This window comes from Sebastes umbrosus, chromosome 13, assembly GCF_015220745.1.
Source record: "Sebastes umbrosus isolate fSebUmb1 chromosome 13, fSebUmb1.pri, whole genome shotgun sequence".
Classification (NCBI taxonomy): Eukaryota; Metazoa; Chordata; class Actinopteri; order Perciformes; family Sebastidae; genus Sebastes; species Sebastes umbrosus.
In genome coordinates, this window is record NC_051281.1 from 25,320,707 (window position 1) to 25,330,317 (window position 9,611).

The following is a 9,611-nucleotide window of genomic DNA, read 5'->3' on the forward strand; positions in this document are numbered from 1 at the left end:
TTAATATATTTTAGTCGTATATTGTTAATAATGATGATATTCCCAACGGCCTCATCTTTTTCCTCTGTCATTATTCCTTTGCATTTCCTGCATTTTGTTATCCACTACCCACTTCTAGACGCCGACAGTAACGTTAATATTGCTGTCGCTTAGCAGCGGCGTTTGCTGTGTGGGCGGAGTCGGCTAGCTGCAGATTCTGCTCGTGGTTCTAACAGGAAAGCCTTATATGGCTTGCAATTCGCTAACGACATCACCAGAGTAGGAAAAGCTGCGCAGCCCATTTCCGGACAAATGGAGCAGGAGAAAAAGAGAGAGGATGGTCTTTTATGATACTATGGTGGCCTGTAGACACACTGGGGACAGATATTGATGTTTAAAAGACATGGAAAAGTGCATTTTGCATAATAGGTGACCTTTAACCACTTGAACGCTGAGCGTATTGTTTACTCAACATTATGGTTCCTTCAAATGAAACTCGTGAGCTCGTGTTTACAACGCGGGAAGTCGTGCACACAACATGCTCGACGTTCAAGTTTCTTTTAAACAACTTCTAAAATCCTAATCACAGTTTGTCACGTGACGATAGCAAACAACAACAGTGCGGAGCTAGTGGAGAGTGTAACGGTAGTCAGAGCGAGGAACATGTCAGCCATTTGGCAATATTTCACAGTGGAAAATGTGTTCATGTTTTACAAAGTGTTTAACCTGAGCCAGTCCATACAACAAAGATAGTGATAATATCACATCCATACATGGTCAGTAGTAAACAGCTGTTAAATAATAATAATAATAATAATAACAACTATATATATTTTTTATCACACTAGTATCGGATCTGTATTCGATATTGGCCGATACCGCATGTTCAGGTATCGGAATCGGTATCAGGAAGGAAAAAATGGTATCGGAACATCTCTACAGTTTAGTAAAACCTGCCATCATATGAATGTAAAACTGACCAAAATATGAGAACTTTAATAGGCCAGTAATTTCCTTTGACATCCGTCAGTATAAGAAACTGTTGATATTGACTTCCACTCTTGTATTAAACAGACATGAATGCCACAGTGCGGATTATCGACCAGCTGACCAACATCCTGGCTCCCATGCTGGTGGGCCAGATAATGGCGTTTGGCTCCAATTTCATTGGCTGCGGCTTCATCTCTGGCTGGAACCTGTGCTCCATGTGTCTGGAGTACGCGCTGCTGTGGAAGGTCTACCAGAAGACGCCGGCGCTTGGCCTCGAAAGGCCGGCCAGAAGGAGCAGCAACAGGAGCTCAAACAGCTCAGCGCCCCGAAAGGTAGCCGCAAGAACCCTGTGTTTGATTTGTACTAAAATCCTGGTATTTTATTTTTGGTAATAATCTCATTGGTTGAGTTTGGAGAGTTTTGGCCTGTGTGATGATCCAGACTAAATAGAACTAAATCTTTCCATGCCCTTTCTCAGACTTGGAGAACGGCCAGAGTCCTGAGGAGTCGTCTCAGCCGCTGATGAATGAAACCTCAGCCGTGGCCAAGCCCGACGCTCCCAAGCAGCACGGCTGCTGCTACCAGGTGACCGAACCCCTGCGCACCTTGAAGGCCGGCTGGGTGGCCTACTACAACCAGAACATTTTCTTGGCCGGCATGTCCTTGTCTTTCCTGTACATGACGGTGCTGGGCTTCGACTGCATCACCACGGGCTACGCCTACACGCAGGGCCTCAACGGCTCGGTGCTCAGCCTGCTGATGGGGGCCTCGGCCGTGGCGGGTATCTGCGGCACCGTCGCCTTCACTTGGATCCGCAAGAAGTGCGGCCTGATCCGCACGGGCTTCATTTCAGGCGTGGCCCAGCTGTCCTGCCTACTGCTGTGTATTTTCGCTGTCTTTGCTCCCGGGAGCCCCTTCGACCTCAGCGTCTCGCCCTTCCAGGACCTTTACACCCACCTGATCGGAGAGAAGGCGCTGCCCGAGGCCGACCACATCCTCACCAGCATTCTTACCGGTGGAAACGCTACCACTACTGCTGCGCCAACTGAAGAGCTGCCACCTCTACAGTCCTACATGTCTGTGATTCTGCTGTTTTCTGGCGTCATTGCTGCTAGAGTTGGTGAGTAAAATAGTCCCCCTTGAATATTTTTGTGGTGGTTATCTCAATACCATGATATTGTATTCAATATTATTTTGTTTTGAAGCAGAGTAGAAGCTCCAAAGTGCAAATGATCATTGACTGTTATCGGAGTAAATGGTGCATAGTCTGTTTTATTGTTTTATTCAAAAGGAAATTAGAGTGATAGGTGTTATAGTGTTCATGCTTTGTTGGCATGTTCACTTCCTTTCATAAGATTGTAAAAGGCTGTTTCCCAAATTATGACTTCCTAAAGGTGAGTCAAGAAGGTCCACAGGTTGAGCTTTTTCATAAGTAACCAGAATTTCACACAAGACCTCTACGGATGAGTCATGGATGTCAGAGCAATAATTGCAACCTTTGATTCCAATAATATTGCCTGATATTTCCAGCTACAGCTACTGTTAGCGGTTATTATACGGCTGTAAAGATACCATTAGGACTGACTGTTGATCTCCGTCCCGCAGGCCTGTGGTCTTTTGACCTGACAGTGACTCAGCTCATCCAGGAGAATGTGATCGAGTCGGAGCGAGGTGTGATCAACGGCGTCCAGAACTCCATGAATTACCTCTTAGACCTGCTGCACTTCATCATGGTGATTCTGGCTCCGAACCCGGAGGCCTTCGGCCTGCTGGTCATCATCTCTGTGTCCTTCGTGGCCATGGGTCACATCATGTACTTTGGATTTGCCTTCAAGAGCCTGGGCAGCCGCCTCTTCCTCTGCTGCTCGCCGGAGCAGAAGGCGGAGCCGGTGGACAGCCTCTCACTTCCTACCACCGTCTAACCCCACTAAAGACACTCTGTCCTGGGTACATACTTCTCAAGCCTTACCCGACCCCCTGCATCTTATCATACTAACAGCTTTGCTTGTAGCCGGCAGAATGCGAATGCTAACAGAAACCAGAGAAAAGGTAACTTAACACGCTATGCATACTGTAGCCATGAATACAGCACTAATCATGAGTAGGAGGCGAGTAGAAAGCTAACCATCAGTACAACTTTAGATAAGGCAGGGCTCCTCTCACTATTTCAGTGTGGGAGTCAGGTGAGAGCCGCTCACCTGTGGGTCCATGCTCTTCGATACATACATGCACTGTCAACCACTTCTAGGCTTGTGACCCCAACGTGGGTCCTGTTAAAGAAATCAGGGGATAACACTGTAAAAATCTCCTCCTTCTCCTAACAGCCTGGACCTAGCTGTCAAGAATTGTAAAAGGTGCTCCAGCTAACTAAAGGGCAGAACGACGGAGAAATCTCGCAGGGAAGCGGGCACTGAGGCTCGGATTAAGGGGGACGACTCTTGTCTGAGAAAAGAGAGAACGTCCCCCGTCTTCTGACACTCGCCTCTTGGTGCTGTAGCTGTGTCTGCTAGCAGTTCTCTAATAGCTTAGCCTACATATACATGTATGATGAGCAGGTAATGGATGTCTTCCTCCAGAAGGTTTTTTTATTTAACCAAACACAAAACTGGGATGTAGTCTCTCTTAACACGTAGGTATATATGCAGTTAGCTGTATTTATTCAGGAAATGCAGACGGTGGTTTTGTATAATAATCATATCATCAGTATTGTGTCGCGCGCTCGCAGTTGTGCCATAAGAACGAAATGCTATGCACCCTCGTCAATAGCTCTCTCAGTTACCAAAGTCAAAGTCCATATGTGGCATAAAAGGAAGTGAGGGAAATCTGTCTGAAGCATTCCAAATATGTATTTTTTACATCAGGTGACAGTAGTTGTGTAGGTTCACTAATGCTTTCATACAACCCCCTAGTAAACCTGGATATGTCTAAACCCACTCTGAGATTGTACTTAAAAATTTTTGTTTTCCTGATAGTTTACGTTAATACGTGTCACCTTTTTTGATTTTTATGTTCTCTTGAGTAATTTTTTCAATCATGATTGTTGTTACACAGGCACTTTAAGTGATTGACGTCTGTCATTACACCTAACGCGTGATCAGGCATTTGATCAATATTTTTGCACAAGGCTGAAGTCCCGACTCCCCCCATAAACCCCATAAACCCCATAAACCCCATCAACCTCCTGTACAATCTAGTTTCAATCACTTCTAGTCTCTCCGTCAGTGTGTCCGAACGCTGTGTGTGGGGGATTGTGGTTCAAAAAGGCACATATTGTAACACTCATGAGGAAAAACTGTACCAGTCTGGATACCCGAGTTTACCTCAGGAAGCCTCCCCCTCATTCCCCCCTCCCCCTGTTTCCTCAAAAGTCAGCCAGGGAGCTTAGTCAGCAAACCTTGCCCGATCTCAGTTTACCCTCTTCAGACTGCCAACAGACTGAGTCCGTTTTTAGTTGTTATTGCAGTACGCTTCAACAGAGGTGGACACATTTTACTCAGGTCAAAGTTGACATCTTCGGCTGTACAGTGCTAGTCTAGAAAATGCATTTCAATAGTATCTCATGTTAGTTAGTGGCTTTTTTTTGTTGCATGCTACTTCTCCTGTGAAGTGAGAATCTCAGACATTTGTAAAGTAGCTTTACTTTAAAGTGAGGCTACTGGATGTAACAGTAGCCACTGTGGAGACATGTGACAATTTAAAGTTCGCTAACATTCGCCACCATAAGCTACTGGTGATAGCAGGCCGAGCAAGGCTGCAGCAGCAATACCCCGGACCGCACTGAACTGCTTACGAAGTCAACTTTTTCCATTTGTAAGAGGAATAATGTGTTTTATTACGTCTTTCAGAAATGTACATGATCTCACTTTCAAAGATCTACCCAAATACAGTAACTATAGTAGCTGGAACTAGTTCTTCTCCACCTCTTACCTTCAGCGATCTCTGTTGCCTTATTGTAAATTAGCCTTGACGGCTGTTTAACGCACACACACGTGGCTACAGGAAGACGGTTACTAGCCGCACCCTACCCAAGAAAAACCAAGCCAGTCTAGCCAAGGTTTTGGTAATGGGTGGGGGGGATATTTAGGTTGGAACCAGAGGTAGCCACACCAGATGTAGGAGAACAAAAGGCCACTTTTTAGCTTGCACTCGCTGAGTCAGGATATCTGCAGGTGTGCCACGAGGTGCAGACTCACTGGGAACGGAGCTTTTTTTTTCATGTTCCATCCGTGTTTAATGTAACCTCAAACTCAACAAAACCAGCTCTTACAACGCTTGGTCTGCTGATTCAGGAATATCTCACATGGCCATAACTCTATATTTTTAATGTAAATAACATTAGCGGTCAGTCAATATAAACTGAAATACACAATTGGAAAATGCTTAAAATATATATCTATCTATCTATATATATTGTATGTACTGTTGTCATGCTGTTTGTCTGGAAATGCTGACTTTTTTTTTCTTTCTTTTTTACATGTTTTTATACACCTAGTGTTAACATTTTGTGTCAAATTGAGATTTCTTAAAGATTTTTGAAATTTGTGTATAAAGCAATTGCATTTCTTTCATTTCTGTATCATACTGCTTTAATCTGACAATATATATTTCTCTCTGTATATATATATATATATATATATATCAGTGTTATTGTAGATCAATAGACAAAAGCATTAAATCATAAAGAAATCATGTTTATGTAATAATCGCACTCCACTGAGGTCGTTGGTACTGATTGTATTGCATGAGGTCTCCTAAATAAAGACAACTTCATAATTACCTGTCTGTATGGTCTAATGTGTGTGTGTGAGTGTCCGTGTGTGTGTGCAGTGGATTGTGTTCAGGGTTTCTTGGCCTCAGTCTTGGGCTTGGCTGCTGCTGTGTGAGGTCACATACCACAGCAGAGTTAGCTGCTAATTTCCTCCCCAGAATCCCTTCCTTTCAGGCAGCCCGTGTTAAACTGGCTGACTCTAAGCTGAGCTGGATGATCTGGACTCGCATGCCTGCTGAAAAGACAAATAATGACCTGTTTGATTACGCCACAGAAGGGCTCGGCCTGGGACATGTTAGTGAGCTATGACTCAGCATTTTGTGGTTTCATTTTAGCATTTTAACACAATGTATTTCTATATGTTATAACTAATATGCACTTAGACATGTGAGCATATTGTGATGGTCCCTATCAGGAGTTGGTACTACTTTAAGAGCTTTATATAACACCAAATACCAATGCACTGCTAATAAGTACGGCAGCTAATGAATACAATAGTGCCTGTTTGAGTCTCAAGTGTTCTGTCCCAGCATCAGACGTCAGATAAATTAGCCTGATGATGGATGCTTCCTGGTACGACAGTGTATAAGAGGAATTAAAACAGCAGTGGGTAGAATGGAACAAATATGATTAAAAAAAGTTATTTTTATAAAACAGTCACTAGATCCTGAAAGTAGTGCATGAGACAGGTAATCTGAAAAAAAAAATGATGTGCCTCTGTGTCCTCTGGTCTAAGACGGTCCAAAAAATATTAGTAAGCATGAACAACTCTCTCCCAAATCCAAAAACTAGAATGCTAAAACTTAAATTTGTGGTGTCATAGGATATAAAGTCTGGAGCTGTCTATGGAGCAGCTCTACACTTTATACCTGGTGACATCACAAGTTTGAGATTTACTTCTCTGGTTTCTGGCTTTGAGAGAGAGGAGATCATGTTCACAAATATTGATTGAACTTTCCTCGGCCATGGAAATAATATATTGGAAATTGTAATTTAGATGGTGTTCCCCTTTAAGATGTTTTTTTTTGTCATATAACAATTTTGGGCAGAAAGGTCAACATGAACCGCATACTTGATAGGGAGAAGGCTGCTGACTGCAGCGAAAGTCCAATGTCTACAGACAGGAACTGGGACTAGAGATAAGTGTGCACTATAGAAATATCTTCTTCTTTAACGTGTGATCTTTGGTATCTCCTGAAATAATGAGCACTCACAGAGAGGCTGATTCTCTCCAAAAAATAAATGTGCATGTTTGGTCAGAACGTCCTGCCCTGCGTTCACTTGATTTTCTTATTTTTTTTAAATCGGAGCTTCCACAACGATTTCAACTGTAATTTCAAAGGTGACATCAGAAATAATATTTAACTGATAGCACCACTGCTGATAGGGAAAGTCAGATGTTAGAAGCTCAAACATTGCTCAATTTCACAAGTCAGTCATGTAACATATACTGTATATTGGGGCACCTTTATTGACTGTTTGACACACAAGCAAGTTGACCTTGCTTAGTTTGCTGGAGTCTCCTCCGGTTGCCCGACCACCTCACGGTGACAAAGACTCCTTGAAATCACTCTTTACATATGAAAGTGTGTTCCCAGGGGTTGCGGAGTAATACTAAAGTCTTTTGTGAGAGTGAGTTGGGGCGGAAGACTACAAGTTTGATAATGACAAATATCTGAGGGGTTGAAGTTAGAAAGCTTTCCAGGCCATTATAGCTCATTACTCCTCGTCTCTCTGCTTGAAGCTAGCAACTCCATATGAGGGGCCGTGCAAGACATGATTCATTCTTGCACTCTCACACACACACACATACATTCTCCTTTCACTTACATATATTTTCACTCGCACAAGAATATATGTATGTGTGAGAAGAATATAAGTATGTGTGAGACGAATATTCAAATATCACTCAGAATCAAGACACCGTAATCTCAGAATAAATCCTCTGCTTGATCTTCTGTTTGGGAAGTTAATTTTTATAACACTGTGACTGAAACCGCGGTCAGTTTGTTGGAGCAGCTCCACATTGCACACAATGTGTATCTCAGTTTATATATGCTAGTAAAAATCGGTATGAATCTCAGACACAGGATCAACGAATAATGATCTCTGTCACTCATGGTGTGATTGGTCGCACTGATGGAACATAATAATATTGTAGATTATATGTTAATATTTGTGAGTGAGCAGGATGGAGGAGCAGCTGCAGAATGGAGTTAGAAAGAGAGTTTTAACAGCATTTCACTGACTGTGTTTAAATTGACTACACTTGTTGAAGTAGCTGAAATAAAGTTACTGAATGCTGTTGAGCCAAGATCCAAATACTAGGTGTCTATTATCATCTACTCTATTTAACCTTTAAATCACCAAACACATTATAAATGGATCAGACTGTGAGTTTACAATCATGTCTCTATGTTTGAATATATTTTTCATCTTCAGTTGCTGCTCCTGTGTTTTGTGCTGAACAAATATATTGTAGATGTAATGTAGGCTACAGTCTAATACACAGTCAGATTCCACCACTTTATCATTAAGGAAATGTAAGTCTGGTAAAAGATGAATTATTGGACCACACTGAATAAAACTTTATTATATTATTGACACTTTTCCCCGCTCTGACTTTTTTATAGATAAATGTGCACAGTCAGCATATACTGTACATACATGTACTACAATCTCTACGTGGACTGGATTAAAATGGAGCTCTGCCTCTTATTTACCTGTTGCCATGTGAATCGTAGTATCAGAGCTCTACTGATGATGGCTTTTTATGTTCAGGTTCAACCTACTCAGAGTTGATTGAACTGAATTAGCGCTGCCTAGTTTGACCGTTTGATCAGGGTTTGTGAGTGATTGACAGCTGCTCAGAGACGGCAGACTCCAGCTCAGCTCTGATTGGTTGTTTTCCTCCAGTCTGTGGAATCTTGCAGATGCCATAAGAAGCACCAGAGGACACAGAGGCACATGATAATTTTCAGATTACCTGTCTCATGCACTACTGTCAGGATATAATTACCGTTTTATATAAATAACTCATTTTAATCATATTTGTTCCAATTCCACCTACTGCTGCTTTAATGCACAAGTGTACACACAAATACAAATTAAAATTGAACTGGTATTCACAAAAAATAATGAGCTACTTCCACAGAAATTCTAGATTTCACTTCCTCCCCTTATATTATATTATATTGTGGCAGCTGCCAATTCTCTGGTGCTTGCTGTTGTTTCCCTTTTCCCTGGTGTTTTTTTGGTTGAGTTGCTGAGTGATTAGAGGGTTATTCAGTTCACCTGTTGCGCAGGGTGTGGGGACTGGCTCTTAAATGATAGTTGAGAGCAGCTTGGTGCATTCCCCTCTTGGCCAATCAGGGTGTAACGACGCCCTTTCTGTAGGGCTTAAAAGAGGAGGGAAACTGCACACCCAGGGTCATTCTGATCTCTCCTTCACTCAATGCAACATGTGTTATCAGCTTTATCAGAAACTCTGGTCTGTTTTGGGCCCTTTTGGGATTCTGTGATCTTTGTGTTTTGTTTGTTGAGAGTGTTGACTCTCCTAGTTGGGGAAACAAGTTAAGTGCCAACCAATTGGGTTACCTGCACTGGGACGTTTAGGTACTATTTGTGCAACGATCTGGCTTGCCTTACAATAGCCTAACGCCTGCAGGCTGTATTTTTGTATTCTATTCATTTGTTGATTTTCAATGAAACCCTTTATACCCATTTCTTTTAGTGTATTTTATTTGGGAAAACTTTAAAGGAGGGTAAAAGGAAAAACACAAACCAATATTTCAGTTTCCTTAATTGTTTGTTAATATAGAGGCATTTGTTCATTATTGAAGAGGCATTTGTTCATTATTATTATTAAGAAGGC

General features: G+C 42.2%; 1 long non-coding RNA gene and 1 pseudogene across 1 annotated transcript; both read left to right on the forward strand.

The window, feature by feature from the left end:
• The first annotated feature begins 14 nt into the window (after positions 1-14).
• On the forward strand, positions 15-7,369 carry LOC119500215. Its single transcript, XR_005209578.1, has 3 exons — positions 15-532; positions 6,735-6,739; positions 7,358-7,369. It is a non-coding gene; the product is annotated as an uncharacterized LOC119500215 (long non-coding RNA).
• LOC119500208 lies at positions 933-5,745 on the forward strand (annotated as a pseudogene).
• Positions 7,370-9,611: the final 2,242 nt, after the last annotated feature.